This window comes from Heliangelus exortis, chromosome 2 (assembly GCF_036169615.1).
Source record: "Heliangelus exortis chromosome 2, bHelExo1.hap1, whole genome shotgun sequence".
NCBI lineage: Eukaryota > Metazoa > Chordata > Aves > Apodiformes > Trochilidae > Heliangelus > Heliangelus exortis.
This window is the reverse complement of record NC_092423.1, coordinates 7,650,958-7,678,496: the sequence shown is the minus strand read 5'-3', so window position 1 is coordinate 7,678,496 and position 27,539 is coordinate 7,650,958. Positions and strand designations below refer to the sequence as shown.

At 39.4% G+C, this 27,539-nt stretch overlaps 1 protein-coding gene across 31 annotated transcripts in view; it reads left to right on the top strand.

The window, feature by feature from the left end:
* KMT2C (lysine methyltransferase 2C) overlaps positions 1-27,539 on the top strand; it is a 197,041-nt gene that overhangs the window by 9,925 nt on the left and 159,577 nt on the right. For 8 of the 31 annotated variants that reach the window (XM_071734717.1, XM_071734712.1, XM_071734716.1 and 5 more), the window contains exon 1: positions 9,295-9,677. The exons of the other annotated variants lie outside the window; for them this stretch is intronic. The gene's annotated coding sequence lies outside the window, so the exon portion shown is untranslated. Of the gene's footprint in view, positions 1-9,294; positions 9,678-27,539 lie in introns of those variants that run through there. 31 annotated transcript variants of the gene reach the window in all.

Genomic DNA, 27,539 nt, shown 5'->3' with positions numbered 1-27,539 from the left:
AATGAATACCCTTTGAGTGCTCTAGTTCCTTGATCTGACCTGTCTTAGGGCAATTTCACCAGGACTGTAATACAGAAGATGATCACTCCTAGTTTTGAGATAACTTCTATTTTTTACTGAGGTACAGTGTGAATTTCTGCCAGTCCAGTCCAGCTGAATTGAATTTCCCTAATTATTTAGCCTAATAACAAAATCAGGTTTTAGTATTAGCTACAATAAATCTGTTTCATGATGGCTGAAATACAGAGAACAGCATTTGATTCTGTTTTGTTGCCCATTTGTTCTTCTTTACCGTTATGTACTGACTTTGTGTTTTTATTCTTACTTCTAAAATATTTCTGAAACTTTGTTTGCCTTTTATATTGCACAGTGGTAATAATGCATGCTGTGCTTTTATCTCCTCTGATTTTTATCCCTGGCAGTTTATGCTGTTCCTTTATACTCATTAAAATCTCCTTGTTTCCATTCCTAATATGATCCTTTCTAGTTTCAGACCCTTATTACTGGCTGCTTTTGATGCAGCCCATATTGTTCACACTGCATTTCCTATCTCTCCCCTGCATTAGAATACTTTGCCATTGTGCATATTCCAGTACAATAGCTGCCAGTCCTCCTTTAAATCACATTCTCAAGAGATTCTAGCAACAAGTTCAAAGAGTTTGTTGAAATTTGCTTTTCTTATTTCAGTTAATTGAAGATAAAAATTTGTTCTTTTTCTGCTGCACTCATTTTTTCCCCCTTCCTTGGCACAGTGAGTGCTTTTCGTTACCACTTTCAGCCAAATCACTGTACACATTGAGATGTTTAAAATGGAGCCTGCCCTGATAGAGCAAAGTGTGAAGTAACTGCTCTTCTGGCATCCTCAACTTTGTGAAACAGTTGTCCTCAACATTTTCACAAACATGTCGGGCTGTTTGTTCTGTTACTTTTTGGTTTTCTATTAGATGTCTGAATGATGAAGGCCTCTTTTTAACCTCAAGATGTGTGCTTTGAAAGCTCTGTTAGTTGTTTCAGAAGGTTTAACCATTTTCCTCTCATTTGGTCAGCGGAAGCTTTTCTCTCCCATCCTGTCCAGCTCCTTATTCCCTTGTTCCTGTTCTCTGTTGCCTACATTTTTGTTTCTACTCAACTTTTTTCCTTCTCCTCTGTTTCCCCTCCCCACCTGCAATAAATGCAAGTGAGTATTGTATTTTTTTTTCTTACCATGGCTCAGTGAACTTCATGAGACTAGAACTTTAATCAGGAACAGGTCAGATGCTTTCCATTGTGAAGAAAGGCCTGGAAAAAAATAACTTCAAAATTCAAATAATATTAAAAATAAAGGTAAAACCTGTTCATTTAATTTTTCTTAAATTTCAACACTTACAAGCAGGGCTAATTCATGGCTGTGCTTATGTTTTGTATTGATTAGTGGCATGGTTGTAGCCAGCAACAGTGTTCTGGCACTTGGAGCACTTGATTTCTTAGCAGTGTCTGTAGCTGTGATCATAAAAACCCAACAGGGAATGCTCAGAGTCACTGGATGCCACTGTCCCTGCTGTCAGGTTACTGCAGCAGCTGCTTGTGCAGGTTCAGTCTGGGGCTATCAGCAGGTTCTCAGGGCTGGCCCAAGGGTTTGTGTGGGCCATGCAGCACTCCCAGTGTAGTTTACATGTGGTGCTCTGTTAGGGAGTTTGAGAATTAGATAGCAGGGATGTAGGTTGTTCTGAGCTACTTGGCCTCAAGGCCATCACCAGCTATGTTTAATTAACTACTGTAACTATAACTGGTGGCTTGTGTTGTTTGGGTTTTTTTGTGTATGTTTTGTGGGGTTTTTTTCTCTTTTTCTTTTTTTGTCTTTTTTTTTTTTTTTCTTTCTTTCTTTGTTTTTGTTTTGTTTTTAGCTTTTTTTTAAAGGAAGAATTCAATGGAACTGATACAATTCTCATCAGTTTTACTTTCAGCCTCCTGGGCAAACACTGTGCCACAGTTAATGTTCTCTAACCCATAGGGATGTAAGTTTAGGAAGAACAGCTCACAGCAGAATTGCTCTAGAGGGAGCAGAGGAGATGGGATGTACAAGCCATAAGGCTCTAGGAAACACTGGCTCTTCAGTCTTCTGACACACAATTTTTTCTGATTCATGTTTTGCATAATTAACCTTGCATCAGGCATCCTGGTAGAGATTTATACAAAGGAAAGTGCAAAACATTCAGCAGGATTTATTTTTCTGCCTGTGTCTTCCAGACACCCTGTAGGAGAGAACTGAGCCCAGAAATGGGGGAGGGGGTAACTCAGGAAATAAATTATCTGTAAGCAAGATTATTTAAAGAAATCATTTCCCTACAGTCTTTCACAAAGCTCTAAGGGCTGGCTCATGGCTGGCTATGCTGTCACCTCTTTTTGTCATGGAATGGGACATTGTTCTTTGTCCTATCCTATGCCATGAACATCTTGGAGATACAATAATCTGTGTAAAATGGGTTTGTTGGTAAAAAATAAATACAAAAAATTGGTATATGACTCGGATATTTTGTGTGCTCTGCCTGCTGCCTTCTCAGATAAGGATACAGTGGTATTCAGAACAGAGACAGTACTGTTGATTCTAAACCTTTATGGACAAGCAGAAAATCTTGATCTCAAGTCTTGTTAACTGGACAGTCAGTGGTTATTTAAATTACTGATAAGTTTATGTAAATAAATACCATTTTAAGAATATTTTCAGTTTATTTTTACAATTAATGTGTCTTTTTTTCATGTTACATGCTTTAAACTGTTGATAGGCAAAAAAGAACCTCTTTTTAAATTCTTAGCTTGACTGCATTATTTTGAAGGCTTTTTTAGACCAATGAGAGTTTCTTGTCTACACTTAGTTAACGTACTTGCTCTGCAAAAAAAAAAATGAACTCATAACTGTCTTGAACATGTCTAAACTTGTTGAGTTGAAGCTTGGTCTCTCAGCTATCCTGTATCTTCTTAGGTGCACTGTTTTCCTTGTTTGACTAGAATTTGGTAAAATGTTGTGGTAGACATTTGTCAGCTGGCTTTTATCTGAAGACTAATGGTGTTAGATCAAGTTGTTGGGTTTTTCTCTTGTTGTTTGGGTTTTTTTGTTTGTTTTTTTTTTTATTTCCCCCTCAGTGTGTAGCCCCAAAATGAACCTGAGGAATACACAGCTGCATGGATGTAACCCCATCATGTGGTGTGGCAGCATTTCCCATAAGAGCTCTTAGTAATGGGCCTGGGGGACAGGGCAGAGACTGAATTCTAGGTCCTGTAGTCATGCCACTTAGGTTTCTTTTTCAGCAGTGTTGAGATGGTGTAGTTTCTAGCTATATTGTTTTCTTTCAAAGCTTTCAAAGAACAATGATATTTATTTTACTATTCTAAAGAAGCTCACTAAGGGATAGGAAGAAACATACTCAAGTTCTGATGAAATCTTTATGCTTAGTCAGAAGAGACAACCACATACCTCCAAAATTCAGTTCAAGGGAGTTCCTTGGAGCCAGCTAATAGGAAATACTAGACAAAGGGGTTTAGATGTAATTTAGGCCATCTGAATATCACTTTTTGTGCCCTGATCTCTGTTGTCTGTACTTGGCTTGTTTGGGGCATAAGTTATTTCAAATAGGGTCCCACGATCAGATTTCAGCACTGTTTGTAACTATGCAGATATGTGAACAACAAATTGAACTTCAAGAATATTTGCTGGGGAAAATATTTGGGGAACTGACTGTGTTTGACCTGCTTTAAGCAGGAGGTTGGGCTTGCTGACCTTCAGGGTCTGTTCCAACCTGAGTTATTCTATGATCTTGTTATAAAAGCATCCTTTGTGGTGGTCATGTCCATTATTTTTGTTGTATGTGTTGCTTTTACCTAGTGAATTATGTGTACCTTTATTTTGAAAGGTGTATTCCTGTATTATTGCTTGAAAGAAAATAGTTTACTGAATCTTCTCGTTTCATTGTCTGGGTTCCTTATTCCCTCTTCAACTTGATATTTGCTTCATCTAGAAATCTGTTTGTTTCCACACATACTAAACAAATTACTACTTTCTTAGTGGTTTGGGTTTGGTTTTGTTTTCAGAAATGGTGTCACCAGGCATTCCAGGTTTTCTTCTTAAAAATTATAATTAAAAGTTTGCCTGCTGGAGAAGGGTGGGACTATTTTGGTTACTTTGAAGAAAATCTGTCAGAATTTGAATTGTCATCAGTTTGCCATCCTGCACTTTGGAAAGCAGTTTGCTGCTGCCTGTGCTAGCAGCCAACAACACGTGTCATGAGCTGTGAGTCACTTTCTGATGGCCCATGGGTTCTGACGTGTTACCTGTGTTCTACCTCTTCTCCTGCATCTTCTTTCCATCTATATAGTTTTTCAGTCCTTTCTGAATTAGCTTGCTCACCCTTTTATTTCTTTATTTCCATTCCTGGCAGGCAGCACTGCGTTATCACGCCGGTTACGCAACAGAGTTTACCCACAGCAGCACTTAGTAGCATAAAATGGACACAGGTCATGGGACTCCTGTGCAGTGTTTCTGTAAGAAAGCACCACATGTCATGCTACTTCAGCACCAGGTAAAACAGAGCTGCTGGGAAAGTAAAAGGAAGAAAGGGAATCTGAGATTTCTAGAAGTAATGTGAGATTTAAATACCTAATAAATACTTATTTCCAGTATTTTATTTGGAAATGCTTTTTCACCTGATACAGCCTATGGCTTCTTTGTTGATAACAGTGTTTGTATTGTGATACTGGACAAGAGCTGGTGACATTTTGTGATCTCGGGCTACCTGGAGACATCCATGGTGATGCTCTGTGGGAAGGCATCAGCCAAAGGCAGAATGGTGTACTCCAGCTTGTTTGGGTTTTCCACCTCAAGTTCACATTCATCAGTGAATTAAGTGTAAAGGCAGACTTTGCATTGGGATGTCCTGTTCCTCCATCTCTGTTGTGGGGACCATAAACTTTGGCTAAACCATGGGAAGACATCAGGGAAGAAAGACACTTTGAGCCTTTTCATTAATATTTTCCAAAACTTGTCTCTCAAAGCCATGACAACAGACAAAATTTGATGCTTTCTATGTAGGAAGCTATTTCAATTACCTAAATCACATTACTGTTCAAATTTTATTTCTGATAGCGTGCTTGCTAGATATGACATTTTAGATATAATGGCTTTAAATCAAATTTATAATAGTATGTTAATATGGGCATGTATTAAGTGCACAAAATGTGTTACTTGGCTGTATGATGTGCTGCTGACTTATCTTGGGTTCCAGATATGATCTGGTTCATGCTCACAGAAAGAGAGAGCACAGGGAAGATGTTAAAACATGGTTTGGGTTTTTTTTAACACTTCTAGAAATGCAGTCTGTCTCTAGAGGCTGTCTTAGTACAGGTTAGGAACTACAAACTTCCAAAACCCTTCAAATGATGCAATAAAAAAAAGAAGTCAGTCTATTTCTGTTTTATCTGTTCTTTGGCACCAGAAATGGAATTTACAGAGGAACTTTACTCATAGAAGAGAGTGGTTCAAGTTGATTTGCAGCATGGAAGCATAAAAGGGTTCTAGAAGGTAAATTGCCTTCATGTTTCAGTAGAATTTCCAGGCTAAGAAAAATATTTGAGTTTTCTTTTTCTGCTTGTTGTCCTGTTGTAGTTAGATACTTACAGCTTAATCTCAATTGTTATGATTCTGTTATAATATTATTAGAAACCTATTGAAGATCTTGGAAACAGCAGGTCAGCAGAAGTTAAAAAGAAACAAATTTTTAAAGAAGATGAGCACATTTTTGTGCTTCTTTATGTATTTGTCTTTGTAAGTTTTAAAATCAGTGAAGTACCAAATCAGATGTATGACCCAGTTACAGTAGCCAAGTAATACTTCTGTTGTGAAGCACCTGACTCTTATTTATGTATGTATTGCACCTGAAATTTAGATTGGGATATACTGGAAGTGGTAATGAACCTGTGTCTGCATTTCTCTTGGTTGCTGTGAGGTTACATTCTCCAAAAGTAAAAAGTTGTAAATAGGGCCTATCATAAACAGATAAGGCATGCTTCACTGAGTGTGTCTTGATTAACTCAAGAGAGTTGTATCTTTGAGTTAATCAGTTTAAGTTTGGAAGAAAACCGTCAACCATATGTATAGACATAAGTTTTTAATTTAATCATTAAATCCATCACTTCTGTTGCGTATTAAAAAAAAAAAAAAAAAATCTGTCTTAGGAGAGATGACTGATCCCATTTTTCCCATGTACACTTTCTTGGCAGAAGTGCTGGCTTCAACATGGCTTCAACAGTTTCTGCCTTGCCATCCTGGTGACACACGTTTGTGGAGACGTGTGAATCAGGGCAGGGAATTGATGCAAACAAAATTGCTTTGCCTTTTTTCAGTGTCCGGCCCTGCTGCTTCTTGCTGGGTTACCCTGTATCCAGATCAGTCCACTTGGCTGGTTCCCAACACAATCCCACATCCAGCTGAATTGGCACAGTTCAGGGGCTGGGAAGATGTATGGGCTGGGATCAGCTTCAGTTAGAATTGATGCTGTGAAACCCTGCCCAGAATTGTTCCTTTAGCTCACTGAATAATCCTACTGAAGGAAACTTATGGGCAGTCTGTGGAGCAAAGGAATAATTAGTCAACATGATTGGTGTTGGACCATGTCTGACTGTGCTGTAGGAAAATAACAGTTTTATCTTTACTAAGATTTCTACGGCAGTTAATGTGCTTTTGCAGTAAAAAAGAACTAAATCTTGCATCTTGCATGTGAGAGAAAATGTAGCTCCATGTTTGAGCTCTGGGGAAGAACAAGGCCAGATGATACAACTTCATTTCTGTTAGTATGCATCTTTGGTCTTATGAACAGAAGGGAAAAGTACTGAGAGTAATTTATTGTTATTTTAACCAGCTATTACTAAATTGCAACTTGTATTGTTTGTGCTAACATACTTAAGCTTGTCAGGTGACCCATTACCTGGTGTGTTAAAACATGCATTTTTTTACAGAGTGTTACATGTTTGAAACTATCTACAGGTTTAAGGTATAGGAGCACAAATGACTTTGTGAATTTATGTAGCATCAGTTGTGCTGCAGGGAGCTTACATAAATAGGCAGCTGTGGGATAACTTGGTTCTCTAGCTTTGCTTAACTTGGTAAGTGTAGACATGGAAACTGATTTTATTTAATATGATTTGGAAAAGACACAGCTTCTCTGTCCACTTGTGGGTATCTTCTTCGGGTTAAGAGGATCTCATTTTAGTTAGTTTCAGAATGTCTGGTTAGAAACATGTTTAAACTGTACAGAGATATGAGTCCAAGAGGGATTTCTCCTTGTTAAACCTAGAGGGTGGTGAGAGCTAAAGGGAATAGGAAAATTGATTGATGTCTCAGTAGTGGTTTAGCAATTCACCACTTGTTGGTTGGACCAAAATAACCAACCACTGCTGCAAAATAAAATATTGACAACATACCATCTTTGCTAAGGTTTAGACTAACATATTTAACCTTCTCATTGCAGCAGACTGAGTGTGCTAATACACGTGGTTAACAGAGATGTGCTGATAAGCAGTAGCTTGATAGCTCCTTGTAGCTAAATATATTTATGTGTCCGTACCTGTACTAACATGGCACAGTGGCTCTTACACAGTAGTTACTTGTTTCACAGTAAACACGTGGGGATTTTTTTCATGTCAGTGCTTTCTTTTTCAAGTTTTATCTTAATCTCTGGAGAATTGGTTTGATAAAAACTTTCCTGTAGGCTGGGCACCTCGAGCATGTTTCAGGTGAAAATGGAATGATCAGCAGCATTGGTCCGCTCCCTCCACCTGGGCAGATTGAATCACCGTGGGGGTTTGGGTTTGTTTTGTTCAGTCTCAGAAGTGAAATGGTCTTTTTGATTTCCTGAGTGCGTTTCTTGAGAATTTCTCTGTCCTGGACTCATAAAGCAATACTGAACATTTTTGCTTGTCCACAGCAGAAGGTTCCCTAGGTTAAGTAGGTCCAGTTGCAGCTTGGTGTATCAGAAGAGAATTTGATTAAAAAAAATCAGATGAGTGAGAAAAGAGAGGTAATGCATGGTCTTATTTTCATTTGGCAGATAAATCAGATTATTATTGTCAACGTGTCAAGCTGTGTTTTGCAGATGTCTGATATTAAAACAAATTTCAAGAAAACTTATGAAAGATTGACAGAAGCAAACCATTACACAACAGCTATTTCAGGGGATTTGCGTGAAGGGAAGTTTAACAAAGGTGGTTGCGTTACTACTTGAGCTGGCAGACCAATTGGTTTCCAGCTATCTATCAATACAAGTGAAATGATAGTTGCATAATGTTTTCTTGATTTGTTTTTCACTCCGTAGAAGAAAAAGAAAATTGGCCGAGTCCATTGGAAGGATTAGGGAAGAGCCGTTTGTACACGGACATTTGTCAAGCTTGCTTTTGTAGCTCGGCAGTTCCAGATTGGTTTTGGAGAAGTGTTAGAGCAGCCTGAAAAATGTTAAAAAGGGGGGGGAGGGGTGGGGGGAAGCAAGCCAGTCCCCGAAGTGACACCGTCATCTTTAGGGCTGAAATCTTCGTTTTCCCACTGTAGCCCCCGACATCCCGGGAGGGGTCCGCCAGGGACGCGGCAGGCACGGAAAAACGTTTTATAACTTTTCAGCTGCGCTGCTTTGTTAAATGAGAAAGTGCGGGCGTTGGGGGAAGGGACGGGAGCTCCAACGGGGGAAGCAGAAGGGAACCGGGAATGGGGGGGAGGAAGCTGCCGCCCCCGGACGGGGGTTTGCGGGGTGACGGACCGAGCGCTGCCGGGGCCGGGAGCCGGGCTTCTCCGCCTCACCTCGCTGGGACGTGCGGGCTCTGGGGCCGCTCCGCGCTGCCCTCAGCGGCCCCCGGCCCCCTTCGGCGCCAGCGCCGCAGCGTCCCCGCCGGGCCGAGGGGTGCGGGGAGGGGCCCGAGCGGGGGGTGCGGGGCGGGGAGGAGGGAGCCCCGAGCGGGGGGAGCCCCCGGCGGGGCCCGGGCGAGGGGAGCTCCCGGCGGGGACGCTGCGCCTCCGGCCGCCGCCGCTCTGCCTCGCTAGCGCAGCCGGCGCGGCGGCCCCGGTTCCTGCCGGAGGACTCCGGTCCGCACATTGGCGGCACCCGGCTGCGTCGGATCTACTTTCTCTCGCTCGTTTTTTTTTTTTTTTTTTTTTTTTTTTCCTCCCCTCATTTTTTTTTTCCTCTTTTTTTTTTTTTTTTTTTTTTTTTTTTTTTTTTTTTTCCTCCCTTTCCCCTCCCCTCCCCTTCCCTTTCGCTCCCATCCCCCCTCCGCCCTCCGCCGCTGCCGGCTCCAGCCTGGTTCAGGGAGGATCCCGCAGTCGAAGTTCCGAGGCGATCGGGGCTGTGGCGCTTGGCTCCCCCGGCGGCACCGCCATGGGGGCCCTGTAGAGCCGCCCGGCCGCGCCGAGGCCCCGGGGCAGTGGCCTGGGAAGGGCTCCCAGCGAGCGGCGGGGTCTGGGAGGGTAACATGGCTGATCGCGGGGAGTGCTGAGCAGTCGGTGTCTCCGTACGGCGCTGGGCTCGGGCCGTAACATGTAAATAACTTCTCTTTCCTCCGGATCGTACGGGCGGGCACCGATGCCAGCCCCTCCATTTTCCAGAGGGGATTTGTGAGAGGTTCCGCGGGGCTGGGCTATGTCGCGCAAAAGCAATTCGCCGGGGGTGAGTACGTCTGTCGTTTTAACTTCTTTGTATTAAAGGGCAAACTGTGACAGCGGGAAGGGAGCGGTGTGCGGCCATCTGCGGGGTGATGCCCGGGGCCGGCAGGACCGGCAGGACCCGCCGCCGGGACCGGGGCGAGAAACTTGGCGGGGGGAGTCGGGCGCCGCTGACACTCGAGAGAGAGGGGATTTTATGGCGTTTGGTCAAAAAAAAAAAAAAAAAAAAAAAAAAAAAAGCCAACAAAACCCCTCCCCGAATACAGACGTGGATATATAGGTTCAAGTTACACGCTCGATAGATAATCCTCGACTATAAAAACCCCACAAAAAAAATTTTTTTTTAAAAAAAACAAACAAACAAAAAACAGAGAGAGAGAGAGAAGGTTGGGAGGTGGGAGAAACAACAAACACAAAAGCCCAGCTCGGATCTGACCCGGGTTCTGCAGCCACTTGTCTGGTCATTTCGTCTCTCTGTGTGTATACCTACACACACGTGTGCCTGCACGGACACACACACGTATTCTTTTAAAATTATGACTTTATATGGTTAGCTATAGCACAGCCCCCCCACCCCCTCCATGTTTTTTTTTCTTTTTCTTTTCTTTTTTTTTCCCCCCCCCGCTTTCATTTCCTGGTGTGAATTGTGGAGTGATGGAAAAATGAGATAGGATTAATTTTTCTTAAATATTTTGAAGTACTCTGCACTCGCTGTTTTTGAAAACAGTGCCATTTTAATTTTGCATAATTTCAAAGCATACTTGTATAGTGTTAATTTTAGGTGTTCCTCCCAGCTGCCTTTATCTATAGTTATACATTAAAAGAAAGAAAGAAAAAAAAAAAAACACTTTTTAAAATACACTATGTTCCTAGCGTGTAATGGATGCTCAAACCATCGTGATGATTTTTGTGTTAGCAGTGAGCAAATAGGTCATAAGTCAAAGTAAGTGTTATGTAACTGGCTGGCTTTAGCAAACTTGATATGAAGTGTAAAGGAAAAGAGGAGTCTGTTTGGTTCTGGTTTTTGATTTGGACAAAATGAGAAGCTGTCTATCCCTTTTTTCAGTGGGATTACTTTCTAGCAGGTTGATTAAAAAAAACCTAAAAAAAAAAAAAAAAAAAAAAAAAAAAAAAAAAAAAAGAAAAGAAAAAGCCCCAGCATAAACAAAATAGATTGTGCTTTAAAATAAGAGTTAGCTAATCTGTATGGTGTTTTGTATTTTTCTAACAAAACAAAACAAAAACAATAAACAAAAAACCCCCCACAGAAATAATAATAAAAGCCAACAACAAAAAAAATCCGGTTTCAGGCATATACCTAATTCTGGATACTAAGTATTAGATATTCACCAGTAAATCGTTAGTAACTGTAACCAGGTTCATTACATAATTGAAAACGTTCCTGAGTTAGTTTTATTATTTAACTCCGCTCTTTTGTAGAATAGCATTATTTGGCTTAGTTAGAGTTCTTGAAAGAGCCAACAGTATTTTTTGCGTCTGAAGAAACAAAGCAATAGTGGGTTAATACTCCTATTGTAAAACTGAAACAAGCAGGCAGACATTTACAGATTCTCAGTGACTACATAAAATACTATGTATTGAAGTAAACACAGTTACTGAGCTGGAGCTTACATGTAGCGGGCTTTGTGCTTTTTATACATTGTAGTGGTGTTAAGTATGTAGTGTTTTATGTTCCTGCACAATAAATACACTTGCTACAGAAAAACCCCTGCAGTTCCCAGACTGTTTAGTGCATCTACTTCTTAGACAAACGGAGGCAGGAGACAAGATACACTTTCCTCGGTGCTAATGTCCTCAGCCCTTCATTATTTCACTAATGATTACTGTACATTTTTTTTTTTAAGTATTTGGTGTATGCTTCATTTACCACTTTATTGTAAATGTCCTTCCTTTTGCTCGTATACTTGGAGCTTGAGTATCTGTAGTTTTTAATTGCTTGCCTCACTTTCAGGTTGTCTTTGTAAACTGCTTTCTGACTCTACTTTTCTCCTGTTGTATCCGTTCTGTGCAAATGAACATCTAATATTCTGTTGGCATTAAATCTAGATGCTTTTAGGGCAACATAGTCTTCATCCTTTTTTTTGTAGGAATTGTTACTGAATTTTGATATAATTATTTTGTCAGACTGTGTATTCAGTTGACTTGTATCCTTTTTTCCCCCCCCTTTTTATTTTTTCTTGTTTTCTTCTATTCTTTCCCAAACAGAAGCTCCTGCAGAATTTTGGCAGTTTTTTGAGAGTTTTGGCATTTTTTTGGAGGGGGGGAAGGCGAGGGGTGGCATTACTGTCATTTACATAATATGCCAGTAGAAAGTAGTTGCATCATGTATGCTTTCTTAATGCAACTGTTCATTGGACTTGGCTGAAAAAGATCTCTTAAAGGTAAATGGCTGAACTAAAATGAAAAGCGGCCATGTATTGATTTCTGCTTTTGTTTCAAGCTAAAAGAGCCATTCAGCATGTGCTTTACAGGGTATTTCCAGCCTGAAATTCAGCCAGCTATTTAAAAATAATGGTGAAAGTATTCTTTTATCATCACTGCTCTCAAATCTTACGGCTTTGCAGCTCTGTTTTCCTGTTCTCAAAGTGTGGATGGAAAACTCTCAGTATAAAATGGTATATGCTGTGTGTACCATTTGGTACAAAATATACAGCCCAAGAAGAAGGGACACTGGCTCTGGAGTGCTGTCAAAAGCAGGCTCTAAAGGAGCTGAAAGATACTTTTTTTTGTTTTCTTTGGGCCATTGCCGTGTTAGTAATTATTAAGGTTTCTGGAAACTCTAGGAGGTAGTGTGTTTTCAGAAAGAAGTATTAAAAACCAGTTGACAGTGGGCCTTTAGCTAGTCTTTTATAATTCTGTCTTTCCTCTGTGAAATCCTTTTGGCATGTTGTGGTTCACTGGCAGTGTCCCAGGCTGTGATATCACAGATATCAGATGTCTTCTTGCAATTGATGGCATTTGCTGTGGTGCACGCTGGGGCGGCGTAGGTGAACCAGGAAATGTCATGAAGATTCTGTAGGGAAAGGAGGATGACAGAGGAACACTTGTGTAGTGTTGGGAAGAGGTGAGCACCTTCTGTTTAAGAGTGTCCAGGTCTTTGTGTTCAGTAATCTGATGCGGAACATATTCAGCAAGCAGATGTGTCTTTGGACTGAGTGGTCTTTACAGATATTTTTTCCTGTAATCTTGAATATGGATGCATCACAAATTGAGTGGTAAAACATCACAGTTAAGTTTTTTTCCTTTGGAAATACCTTTGATTTAAAAAATGCATCATAATCATATGTGACCTTGTTAGAATATATTTTCATCTCAGAGTGGAGGTCCAGTGCCAGGCAATAAGTAGAGATGATATTGCACATATGGAGGATATTTGACTCCTCCATAAGATCCGTTGAAAGTTAGTCATAGAGCATTTCATTTCTGTATTCTCTTTGGTGAAGTCTCCCTCTTGTCTGTATTCAGTGTTGAAATGTTACACAGCAAGTGTGGTTTGTGCTGATGGTGCTGTTGTAATATAGCTAGAAAAGAAAAGATTTTGTGTTGGCTGCTTTGACCCTTGTTTTCATCCTGGTTACCAAGCATTGAAAGGTGAATACTTGAGTAATGTTACTTAATTAGACATTCATAGAAGATGAAGGCATGGAAGAAGGGTGTGCTTGTGTATTTGTTTGTTTAGTCAGGACTTGCAGTTTTTAGGTGTAATTAGGTTTCAGGAATGAATTTTTTTTTTTTTAATGCAACTCAATGTGTTCCTCCTAACCACAAACAAGTCCATATTGTTGTTGTTAGTCTATCTATTCTCTCTCTCTCTCTCTCTCTCTCTCTCTCTCTCCCTCTTTTTTTTTTTAGTTTTTTTTAAAATTTATTTATTTAGTTTCCATGTCCCAAATGCCCCATTGCTGTAAAAAGAGAGTGTAGATTGCTTTTGGAAGACTGAATGTGAGAGCAGGTTTGTCTTCTGCCCCAATCAGTTTACAATCTGATTTATGCTCTTGCCTCCTTTTAGTGTCTAACATCAGATGCCATAGATAAAAATGTGACAAAGTCTGAAGGGGCAGTTACAGAATAATCATTCCATGAGGGATTGGATGGAGATGGGATTAGACTAGGAGGAAGGAGAGATGCTTTTTTTCCCAGAATTCTGAAAACTTCAAGCAGAATTCTCATTTCTGCTTACAGTTCTCAAGAAATACACCTTCTCTGAATCAAATTACTCTTGGGAATATTGAGTCTGAGGGCATTTGAAGGCTTTTTCCAATCACAAGGACCTGGGTTGAAGGATATGATATTATTGGCAGAAGAAAGAGAATGGAGTAGGGGAAAGGAATGTGTTGGGTGGCACTGCACAAGGACACCATATCTGGAGCAATGAGAAGAAAAACTAAAGCTGGAGATTTATTTTAGTCATCTTTTGCATCCAGTTGGGTTGGGCAGTTTTGACAATACAGTTTTGTATTGTCATTGAGAATGAGTTTAACAAGCAAGCACACACTGATGGTTGTCAAGGAGAGCAATGAAGGAATGAGTTTAGAATATTCTCTAATCTCTTCAAAGTTTACTTGATCTGGGCCAAATAATAGGTGTGTTAGGTGTTGTCACTGCCATGTCACCCTTGCCTTGCCTTGTGTACAAAAGCTTTAGTCATGGTCATGGCTGAAGTAATTCATTATTTGTTCAGCACTGTCATAAATGGAGGCCTAGATTTTATTGTAAGTACTTTTTTTTAACCTTTGACAACCCTTTCTTGTCCAGAAATTTCATATTGGGTTTAGGATATTGTAGTAGAAGGCTGATTGCACATAGGGATGGGTAGAGAAACAAGGTAGAGTTGTTTTAGCAGAATCCTAGGGTTGCAGTGACCAGAAATGGAGAATATAGAGTTAGAGGAACATAACCTTTAAGAGGGATGGGACGCTGAGGATGAGAGGCATGGATTTCATCCTTTCTCTTTGACATTAATCTGTCTTGGTGTGCAGTAGCTTGTCTGTGAGCAGTCCTTCTTTTCAAGTGCATTTAGCAATCTTATCCCTTCCATTTGTCCCTTTTCATCATCTGTTTTTGCCTTGTTAAAGGAAGACAACATTTTCAAGAAAAATGGTTTAAAGTTTTATGTAGCTCCATAATTAGCAACTATTATAATTTGGACTCTAGTACTTGGGAGAAGAGAGTGATGGTGAGGAAGCCTGGAAGATTTCTGAGGTGGTTTGTGTGGATCTGGATATGGTCTTGCATGAAAAACATCTTGGAACTGGGCTGGGAGGAGGAGTCTGGCCTATGATGTATTGGTCTATAAAATATTACATAAATATATATGTGTATATATATTTTGTATACTTTCAGTCTTCAGGGAGTAAAATCCATCTAAAAATAAAATGCTTAGCTATGAGGAGTTTGTAAGTAGAAATTTTCCCTCTTCCATTTTTCAGAAGTGCATATATGCCCTGACAGCTGTGGTTCAGTTACTGAGATGGTTTTGTCACTTTTCCACAGAAAGTTTTGGAATCCTAGAGCTGAATGGGTGAATAGTTACTGTTTTAGGCAGTTCTATTGCTTCCCTTGGGGATGTTTTGAAATTGGTTGACTTCTGTTTATTATGTTACGGGAAAGTCAGGGTTTCTGAGCAGTGGTGTGTAGCCAGAAACTGCTGCTGCCAGTTGTGACATCTGCTGCCATCACCCCTCTTGATGAAGATTGCTTCTGTTCACTCTGGTGCTAGTTGTGAGAAGAGAAGGTTAAGGGGTGGTAGCTCTCCTGATAGACTTACATACAGTTCATATGTAAACAGTCCTGTATTATATTTGTATACATGTAATTCTTTTCTTGTGGATGCCTTATCTTCAATGTCTGCTGCTGAAAGCTTCACCAGTTCTGTGGAGGAATTTTCATTATTGATGCAACTGGACCTCCAAATAGGGCACTGTCAGTGAATAGGAACTGTATGGATTAATTTAATTATTAATCAGGATGATATGGTATTCTCTAAGGTGCACAATTCTGTTTCGAAGGCAACTGAAGTCAATAGAAAGTTTTCCATTGAAATAAAATAGTCATGAGAGTAAACACCCATAAGTGTAAGAATTCAGTAGTCCAGTCAGTTCTGTGTCTACTATTTTGAATAATGCCAATTGAGAACTGCTCTTCATGATTAGAAAGTGTGGGGAACAGGATGTTTTAGAAAAATAAACTGAACATTGCAGAACAGTTTTTCATGCTTCAAATTTCAAGACAATGTGAGACTGGTTTTCTGTCAACTTAGATGCTGTGAAACAGTGATAAGCTGAAATCATAACAATTGTCAATTGCAGGAACTTACTCTTGATTTCTATATTATTATTATACTGGCCAAAAAATGAAGAGCACTCATTTTTTTTGACCACTCAGTGAGATCTGTGTTAATCTGGTACTGTATTCTTCCAGGGATAGTTATGTATTTCATACCAGTGAGACCCAGGCTACTGTCTGACTGCAATTTCATCAAACACACAGCAGCAGCAGCATAAGTGCTGATATTGTGTGTTAAATTTTATCAGAGCAATATAGGGCTGAATAATTTTCTACATAGGACTCCACATCCTATCCTTGTACTTTTCACCATCTCCTGTACTAGAATTTTCAAGCCAGGCCACAGATACTTAGTTGGCTCTCCTAATAAGTAAAATATATCTGTAGGTGAAGTAGCTTGAAATTATTTGTGAAGAATTTGAAAGGTGTGTTGTATAGGTATAGTTAGGGACAGAAAAGCAGTGGTTGTGGTGTTGTGTCTCTTCAGGCTATAAAAGAAGTAAAGATGGGGAGGAGGTTATTGCATTTTATGTAAAACTGTTGCAATGTGGTAAAACAGGTGAGCTCCTAGGCACACAAGGAAATATGTGCTGTTTTCTCAGCAAATGTCCAGCTGCCCCATAAGTACTTCATGTCCATTCAGAAAGAACCTCCTACATCTACTGAGGTGTCTGAGATCAATTTGGAGGATCTTTTCAGTGATTGCAACTTACAGTGAAAGAAGATGTATCTTGAAATGGTATCTTCTGAAACCTATAGTCCTTCCAACAGCCTCTTAAGGTGCTGAACTCATCTGAAGCAAAGATTTTTCAGATCATCCTACATCCAGGTTGTACCTCAGCAGCAAAAGTGGAATTTGCTGACAGAGCTCCATGACCATCCCTGTACATGCAGATTATAGGATTATATAGATGGACAGGTTATTTCTTTCACTAGGTTTACTCATGAATGTTCACTGCATCCTCATGCAAAGTGGAGGGGTGAAATCAACCCACAGGTATCAGGATTAACTTCTCCACAGTCAGTGAACACCAACCATTTCTCATAAAACTCCATCCTTATCTCTTTGGTCAAAGATGAATGCCAAACTGCACCAAAAAGATGAACCTGGGTACTGAAAATCAGGACTTAGGGTATGTCTGGTGTAATCAGCCTGATGAATGACAAAATACAATTGTTCTCCAATATCTTGCCTGCACCTCTGCCCTAAAGCTCACCTCTTTGTCTTCCACAGATAATATATTGACTCTTACTCCATCTCTTTTTCCCAGGAGGCTCCCATCTGATGAGCTTTCCCTCAGCCCTTTCTGCAAGTAGTGTTTGCCTGCTTTCTCAGATAGGTTCATAGCTTTACCTTTGAAAATTGGGGAATTGCATAGTATTCAAATAAGAACTTTTTTGTCCAGGAGCTTACTTGTTACTTAATTGTATTACTTGATCCAGGGTAGGGGGCAAAATAAACTTCCACAAATCTTTCTCTGTAGTCTTTAACTGACCACAAAAATCAAGAAATTACATAAATCCCTACGAACTGTAAGGTTAGAATGCTGATATACTAGGACTGGATAGTATTTCAAACCAGAAGATAGCAGCAAAATATCACCTGACTTTATTCAGTGATTTGATGATACTGGTTATTTCTGAGACTGTGCAAGGAATTTGGTCACTCGGAAGAATCCATTGAGTTGCAAGAAGAGCTGAAATACTTGCTTAGATACAAGAAAAGTAGATGCTTTTTGAGTGTGAAACCATCTTGTTGAAGGGTATGATTGTATGAAATGAAGCTTTCTGTTCTTGAAGTTGTTTTTTTACTGTGGTAGATAATGACCACCTGACTAAGGGTTAGGGTGTATGTGCCACTTGGTATAATCTTTTCAATACAGTATGGCCAAAGATCCTAATAATCCATCTACTAAATGGGAAGCTGTGTGGGATGCTCAGATACTTCCTTTGCTTGCTCCTTCCTCCTTTCCCTCCACCTCTTACCATGCAGAGCTGATTCTCTGCAAGGCTGCATCAGAGTCTGAATGTTAGAATCTGGAGCAAGCCTTTTAGAGGAATGAAACTTTTATAAACCACCAAACACTATATAGTTCTATCTTCACTCTTCACAGTTCAGGATGCTGGATAAAAGGTTGGAAATGAAGCTTGGTGTTGTTAAAGAGGAGTCTTTAGGTGTGACAGTAATTTAGGCAATATGATGAGCTTTGTTTTCCTAGCTCTTGGTTCAGAGTCTGTAAGATAATATGGAGAAACCCTGTATTTCACAACAACAGCTGTACTGGGTCAGATCAGAGATCTGGATGTCCCTGTTTCCCGCAGTGGTTAATAGCTTATGCCAAGGAAGGAAAATAAGGAAAGGATGATTTTGTAATGATTATTTCCCTGAACCACTAATTGCTGAAACTTGGGAAAGAATTGTGGGGTTTCTGGAGTCAAGGATGGTATCACTGTGTTAGGTCTGTTAAGCATTAAAAGCCATCTCTTGTGAATGTGTCCAGCCTCTCCCCCATCACACAAACATTGATCCTGCTGAGCATGGAGACCACAGTTTAGCTGCATATGGCGAGAACAGCCACCTTTTTACCTGGGATTTTCTTGAACCTTCTACCTTCAGTGCCATGTAGTGTGTGTTAGAAGAGACAAAATGCTGATGCTGTGATCACTGTTTCAGTGTGATCTGTAATTATAATTATCAAGGTGTTTGAAATGTATGTGGACTCTGCTTTTTTAAGAAGAGGTGCACATACACTGAAGCCCTAGTGGAAGGTATCCTTGCCCATGGCAGGGGGTTTGGAACTAGGTCCCTTCCAACCCAAACCATTCTGTGGTTCTGTGACCTAGTTGAGAGCACCAGGTTACATCAGTTTTATTTGAACTGAATAAATTGTGTGTGGGTGTAATGGGACTGCCTACTGAGGGTACTGAGAGACAAGTGGACTCCATAAGGATGATGCCTGGGCTGTTGATGGGTTTTCTTGTTCTTAGGGCAGTACTGCTTTCCATGTTTTGCATCCTTAAGGATCTTGTTTTCTGTTGTTAAATGCCTGTATTACACAGCTTAGGTTTTGGGTAATTCTGTTAGTTAAATAATATTTGTATCTGGACAAAGAACCTATTTTATATCTACCATAAATGGACTTTATTATTCTGCATGTTACATTTCCTCATAGAACTGGTTATTGGGGAGTTTAGGCTTCACACATGGTCGTGCTGATGGCTGTGGATCAGCAGATTTTTAAAACCCCCAGTGTATTGATGGTGTTATCAACCAAAGCAGCTGTAACTTTTAAAATTTTTTTTTTCCTTCCCCAAGGGTACTGGGGCCCAGCTTGAGCACTAGCCACCAAATTCCAAGGTGCCTATATGGTAACTGCAGCAGCATTTCAGTATCTAATGGACCAGGTCACGTGCAAACCCTCATTAAAATATGATTAAAGTATCCCCTTTTGTTTGCTCGATGGAGCCAAGCCCATGCTTTGTGCAGGACCCTCCATTATGTTTGTGCTGTGTGTTTTGAAATGTCTCTCGTGTTTGTGAGGCCGATTGTTCACCACCCTGAGCCCCAGCCTTGTTCAGAGCTCTGCAGAAGATGCACTGCATTCAGCTGTCTCTCTGCTGTTCCTCTCTGCTTACATTGACTGATGATTAAATCCAAGGAAATGAAAATGGTGTCTGCTTTCACTTAAAATGTAGTGTTCTTACAACAAATGTGAAATGAAGCTCCAGTTGTTGACTGGAGAAGTATCTAATTTTTCTGTAACTTTGTTTTTTAACTACTGAAGACTTTCACCTCCCTTCCCTTCCCTTCCCTTCCCTTCCCTTCCCTTCCCTTCCCTTCCCTTCCCTTCCCTTCCCTTCCCTTCCCTTCCCACCCCACAGTCAGGGAACCACTGTAAATCATGTTGATAATTTGCCATGACCACTTATGGTAGTACATATGTAGGTATGAGAGGATAGCAAAAACTTAGATTAAATTGGAAAAAAAATTATTTACTTAAGACAAACCTTCTTGTCTTATCTTGACTGGGAATAGAAAACAATGGGCTGGTTTTTGGGTTTATTTTTTTGAAACAGGAAAATCAGTGTGTGGAGCTCAAAGAGGCTCATGGCATGAACCCAGAAATTTAGTTTGTATCTTTGATCAGGTAGCATTGACAGTGCTTATGGAAAGCATAAACTTACTGGAAACGTGGAGTAGTTGATGTGGCATAAATTACTGACTTCTTGTGGTTGTTGGAATATGAGCAAATTAAGAGTATTATTTCCAAATCGACATGTTGCAGAAGAAAAAAGGGATAGAGAATGCTATATAAGTTCTTAGATATGCCTTTTTCTTTTGACACTCTGTGAAATCAGATGATTTGGCACTTGTAGCTACCGTGGGTAAGAGGCGTTTATAAGAAATAAAATAAAATGTATATGTGGCAGTGGTGGGGGAGGCGTCTGTTCTGAAAACATCTGAGCTGCTGGAAAGTGTGTCCCCAGTGGGGAAGAGACATTGCAGAGCTGGCACCAGACTCGCTTCTTATGCCTGTGTGGCCATATTTAGAAAAGGATCAACACTAGGAACTGAATTATTAGAGGAGTGAGTGGCTGGAGGGATTGAAAATAAAGCAAATTATTTGCATCTTGTTTGCTCCTTTGAATTTGGCCAGACAGTACTGGGGGAGGGTTGCAAACTCCAGACTTGCTGTCTGTGCAAAGTGAATCCTGAGGTGAGTTTCAGAGGGTAAATGTTTGGTTTAAAGCTCCACAGCTGCTGTTACCTGGGTTTGGATGTGGCTGCCTTCTGCCTGCGCATAGATCAGCAGGTGTGGAAAAAAAAAAAAAAATCCTCTCGACTTTTAAGCCTGGGCTGGAAGGATCAGCTCCAACACGATGCTTCTACTGTGTGCAGTGCTGTGAGAAGCTTCTGGTTTCTAGCACATCTTGCAAACATTCACATTTATAAGTAAAGTAAACAGCAACCAATTAAAAGAAAAACCCACACCACATTTCAGAGAAGCTACATATATAAAAAAGAAAGCTGTCTTACAGGCAAGTACTTGCCAGTATAATAATAGAGTTTGTTATGATTATTTGCACCTATGTGGCAATTTTTAGTTACTTGCAATTTTGCTGAAGTACAATAACTTATCTAAATAAAATTGTTTGGAGGGGATTCAAGTGATGGTTCTAAGGAGATGAAAGAAGGAATGCTTTCAGAGTTCTCAGGAGTAGCTAAACACAGCCCCCCATCTTATTTCTTCTTGTTACACTCATCAAGACTCATTTTGAAAGACTTATACTTATTTTTCGTGTTTTGGCAAATAGTTGATCAGTGTAACTGGCAAGGAACTGACATGGAGCAACAAAGAATTTCTGTCTAGCTAAAAATTGTATTTGAGGCCATCTTGGAGCACTTTGTGAACTAGTGTAGAAACTCTTTGTGTAAGAAAGGCCATTCAAGTTAAGTTGCACGTTTTCCTCCCAAAAATTAGCATTCCAGAATCCTTATTGCAGAGTGTTTAGAATAGTTCGTACAAGAAATAACAGTAAGTTGAAGATTGCTAACTGAGGATCTGTAATGATGCCAGCTGCTTTTTTTCTTTCTTTTTTTTTAATGAAAGCTTTGTATACATAACAGGGTGAGTCATCACTGGAGAGTTCTGAGAGTGTTTGGCATCCTGAAGAATCCTTTTGTACATCTCTGCTGCACAAAATATATTTTTGTCATGAAACTCTTTCTTAAGAAGTACTGCAGTTACTGAAAGCTTTAGGGGAGGGTTTTTACTGAGGTCTAAATCTTGGCTTTCTAGTATTGTTTTAAAAATATTTTGGTATCCTTATTCCTGACTAATAGTATGAAAATTTTTAAGTAGTTGGTTGGCTGTTGATTTTTTTTTTTTTAAGACGTGGCTTCAGATGTTCTTCTTTTATAAATTTGCTTAAAAGTATATAGTAGGAGCTTGACTGTTTCCTTAGCTTTAATGCAAGTATTAAAATTTAAATAAGCAGCTACTGTGGATTTACAACAGGGATTCTGCTTCAACAAAGCAAAATGAATTCCAGTATTCTTCTACAACCAGATTTTAAAGGACATTTTCTTTTGATACAGTTGTCATGTGGAAGAACTGGTTGGCCTTCATAGTTGTTGTGTCTCTTATGAAGCAAGTACCTTTTAAAATTTAAAGTTTTTTTCTTATTTGTACTAAGAATATCAGTAGTTGCTGTCCTTACTCAGAGCACCTGCTTGATAATAATATGAAAAATTTATTAGTGTTTAAAATGTTCATAAATGTCATATCAGACCACCATTGTGTTTTGCCCATGATTTTTCCTGATGATGTGGAACCTGGTTCATATAATGTTCAAGTGTATGTGAGGCAGCTGACATTGAGGTTTGCAGCTGGTGGAATAGGGTAGCAAACTTATTTTTATCTCAGACTTTCAGGAATGTATGAAATTTTTCACTTTTTTTTTTTCTTCCCCACTAATTAATTCTTCAGCAGCACGTTTTCTAAAGCATGCTGTAATTAATTAAAAAAAAATCAAAGTGATGAATGGATTCTTTCATGCCTTTTAGTAGTGAGGATGTATTTATTAGGTATTACACTTCACAGTCTTAATTTTTGTTATTTCCTTTGAATGAACCTGAGTATGAAAATTATGGCCAAGGAAACCTGAGAACAAGAAGAGAATTCTTCAGAAGAAGAATTCATGAAGAAGTGTTCAGGATTTGTAGTTTTTCAGCCAGCAAGAAAAAAACCCTTTCATAATCATTTAGCCTTGTATAGGCTTTTAATCCCAAATCTCTGAATGGTGCTGATAATGGAAAGCACACAAGACAGGAGGACTTTCAGATGTTCCTTGAAAAAATGCATAGGTTAATTCTTCAGTATTGCACATGTGAGTGTGATAGTTTTAACTCAGAGTTTTAAGGCTCTGTATTTTTATTTTACTGTGTGCATCAAAGGCTTAACATTTAATCAGTTCTTTCATTTGATTTGGATGTGAAACAACAAATTTAGCTAATAAGGTTAATTTAGGTTTTTATTTAACCTTAGAATTTGTTTGGTGGTACTGTTAAGCAATGTTTTTTAATTGTAGAACACTTTTTTCTGTGATTTTTTTTTTCCTTTAAGTTCTTACTCTCTGTTACTAACTTGTTATTATTCTTCAATAAATTAAATGTTGGATCATGCTAATGTGGGGTGTGTCAAGTGAGACTGGAGCCCTACTTTGTTTTTATTTTCCAAGGGAATCTAAACCTGAACTTTTGATTTAATTTTGTAAGATCTGCAAATTGGGCGACAGAATTGGATATAAGAAAATAAGCATTGGGGTGTGTCTGTATCTAGAGAAGGTAAAATTTTGGTGGTGTTATTAATTTTATTTTTATCTGGCAGCCTTTCAGAGGTTTTACTGGGAGGAGCTCTACTTCAAAATATTGTAGTGCCTCCAACAAAACATTATTTCCAGCTGTTCAGATGAAGAAAGTTTCCCTTGGGGGCATTGAACCAACCATATTACCTTTACTGTAGGATCCAGATGAAAAGACAAACATCAGTATTTGTTCCTCTATGAGAGGATTTTATAGGCCTGGTTTGCAACTTGTAGAATACAACATTGGTGCTTGAAATTTCTGAGTTATTTAGATTTTCTCCAAATCTTGTGAAGTAAAGTATCCCAGAATATCTATTTTCCAGTATGCTAAATGCTGCAGATCCTGGATGCTGCTGTAGCTTTCTTAAGTTTGCAGTAAAAACCTCATTTCTCTGGAATCTCTCATTGAAAGAGAACAAAGGCACATGGAGAAGAAAAGGTGTTGAAGGTTATTGAAGGTTTCCCACCTTACCTCCTCTGAGGAACTGTTCCTTGGTAATTTACTCACCCAGGTTTCCTTAGTAATGGAAACTTTCTAGTTTGCTTTATGTTTACAGGGCATTTAAGGCCACGATTCCAGAGATCTGTTCTGCTGGCAGTCGCCTTTTTCTGCAGCTGCTCAGCGCTGTTCCCCTGCCAGTCCAGCTCCTCAGCTGCCTCCCTGGAGACCCTGCCTGCCACCTCTCTTGTGACAGTGTAACCCCGGTTTGTAAAGGGCTTGCCTGTTACTTCAGGTGAATATTTGACCCTTGTCCAAGTCCTGTTAGTTTTGCTTTGACCCACGCTGACTTTCTCGAGTGTTATGTAAAAAGATATTTTTTGTGCTTGTAGATTCTCACAGTGAAATCGTGGAGTGCACAGAAGCAATGTGCTTGAGAGAAAGAGATCTCTGGTTTAAAAATAAAGTGGGTTGGTGTTTATTTTTTAAAAGCATTTTTTGGTTGGTTGGTTGGGTTTTTTCCCCCCCAGTCTTTACCTTTTTTTAGCTTTGAGGCCAATGTTCCCTTTCACTTTCTATGATATAATTTTAAATTGATACACTTGTTTATAATTTCTCTAGTTCAAAGAATGATAAAATGTTAAGATTTTGTGCAGTTTTAACCTTTATAAGCAATTTGAGATTTTAGATGTTTCCCATATACAGAAAACAGGACAAGATTTGATCCACTATTAACATCTGTTAATAAGATGTCAGTAACATATAGCAGCAATCAAATAGCTGCTGTTGTGCCTACATCTGTTTTATTTGCCAGTAAACTAAACCTTCCAAAAGTCAAGCCATGGCATGTCTCAGGAATGCATTCACCAAATTTAAATTTTGAAATTAATACTGTTATTCAAAATTACCCTAGTACTTTTGAAAAGTTGAGATCTGGGAACCTAGCTTTGGGTTATCTTTATGAGGATTTTGTGCAAAAAGCCCCAGATTGCTCAAGACAACAAACAAACCAAACCCAAAATAGATTGCTTAAGATAAAAGGTGCCTAAAGAATTCATATTGTGATGTGTTAGTGTTGAGCTTTTAATGATGAGAAAATAAGTGTTAATAATTCATGCATTTTACTTATTTTGCTTTCAGCACAATTTATGAAGTGATAGGTACAGGTGTTCTGTAAATGTTTTGTCAAAATTTCACAAGAAAAAATCAATACAAATCAAGCCACAGTTCCTATGCATTTGAAATTACTCGAATCAAAGAAACAAGGAATAAAATCCAGCTAAAATAGTGGAGCTGGGTAGAAACAGTTAAGGGCAGACTGTAGGGATTAGTGTTGGGTTCAGCCTTGCTGCTGTTAATGAGCTGGAAGGAGGCAGAAGCAGCAAGCTGATGGTACTGACAGACAGATGGGTTTGTCAACACAGGAGTGAGAAAATGGAGAGGAACATGGGTTAGGAATACACAAAACAGAGAAAAAGGAGAAGGAGCCCCCCAACCTCCTCTACCAGATCAGACAACCACTCTTGAGTCAGTCAGGGCTGATGGGTTTTCAAAACACTGCATTAATAAGAGTCTTGCATTAAATGACTGCTGATAAATGACTGCTTTTTACAGATAGTATTTTGATTACCTCAAATGTGTTATGAAGGTGAATGCATTAGCAAATGTGATACAAATGTGATAAACTTTGTGTTGATATGAACAACAAGCATCCCACTGGATACTGCAGCAACAGTTAATGCTCACACCTAGCTTTAAATAAAATGTGTCATGGGGGAAAGAAAAGTGTTGGTGAAATGTAAGAGTTAAGAACTGAGCATATTTAAAACTAGCAACTGTTTTTTGAAATATATATTAAAACTACTAAATCTATTTTCTTGTTGATTGTAACCATGCCTTTTAGGCAGAGGGTTTTTTTCCTATGCTACAGGAACTTTGAAAATGAAGTTATACACAGAGGGGCGTTGGCATTTTTATAAAATACCATATTCTAGAAATATCTCTGTATTCAACAACGGAAATGGTAATACATGCAGTGGTTATTATGATTCTAAATAAATAAATTAAATTATCCACTGTTGAACTGTCCCAAACACAGCCTCAGCTGCTCTGCAGACACAGACAGTGGGACTAGACTAGCAGCACTTACCAGCTGTGTGTAAGAGCTACACTGCACGTAAAGGGATTTCAGGTTTTATTATGTGGGAGGGATGATGTCAGTTTGGTTGATTATGCCCCTTTCAAGCTGCTGTGATAATTACCTGCTTGTTACCAGAAGTGTCGAACCCATTTTCAGTTCTTGTTTGCTTTTGCTGTCATGCCCTAATTGCTACATAATTTTGTCCCTGCCAATTACTACCTTGGAGTTGAATTTTACAGTGAAAAAGTTGTAAGAAGCAATAAAGTAATTGTTTTTTTGGATCACATAATTTTAGTGGGATATTTTATTGCGCTACAAAGCGTGTTGAAGTACGTGGTGTTCCCTTCTGTGAGGTGGTGAGGTCCCATGGTTCCCACTGAAATCAGGAGTGTGTGAAAGGTGTGACTTTTTGAGAGAGTGTGTTCCTTGCTGCCAGGATGGCTTTAGTACATGCCTGGACGGTTAAATATGCAAAAAAATTAAAAGGTGTGGAGAACTGATGGTTTCTGGCTTTTTATTCTGGAAATAATTCTATTTGCTATATTCTTTAGAGGCAGGAACTCTTAGTTTTGGTGGGGTTTTTTTTCTTTCAATTCTATATTTTCTCTACTGTGAATTTTAAAAGCTGCCTTTGATGTAGATATTGTGTCATCTGATGTGATCATTTATCTTGGTTTCTATAAACATGTAATCCAAATGGATTTCTTTCAAGATGCTGGTCCTGACTGGTTTATATTCTGATTAAAATTATGTGCTTGAATTATTCAGTGGAATAAAGCCTACAGTAACTGGGTTAAGGGCTGGCTAGAAAAGCACTTTGTTTTCTTTGGGAACTGTCATTGCCTTGCTTTGGGTTTTTGGGTTGTCCTTAAGCAGTGAAGTCTGGTACTGGACAATATTAATAAAAATAACTGTTGTTGAAATCTGCATATGGATTTATGTGGATGGCATAGAGAAGAGGCAGAAATGGGAAGTGAAGAGGCAAAATTCTCTTCAGAATAAGGAGAGGGATGGTGTCACCATGCAGAGGGTGTAGGAAGGGAGCTACAGTCTGGAAAGGAGCATTTCTGGAAAGAGATGGAGAGTGTGGGATGTTTGTGTCTGTGTCCTGAAGCTCTGTTTATTGCAGAGCCTGTGAGATTGGCTGCTGCCATTTTAATGTGATTCAGATATCCACAACTGAAAGACCCCAGTGTTGATAAACAGACATAAAGTAGACCAAAGGTTTTAGACAGCTTGGAGAAAATTGCTGTGGTGAGAAAGGTAAAGGTGCTCAGTCTGTTAGATTACAGAACAGCGGGGAATCCAAACCCTAAAACTAAGTAAGAGCTTGATTACAGTGGGTAATATCTCCAGCAGAGAAAATACTGTGTTCTTAGGGTTTCCTTACATAAAGAGGAAAAGGCACAAGAGCCAGTGGCTGAAAACTGAAACCAGACAAGTTCTTGTAGGAACTGAGCACCAGTTCATGAGGAGGAACTAATGACAAAGGGTATGGCAAAGTGAATACCTTATGGAAAGATGGGCTTCAATCATTTGCCATTACTGAGTGAAATTTATGGATATTAGGCTTGCATGGATAATAATTCTGGCATTATATCCAGTGAGTCTGT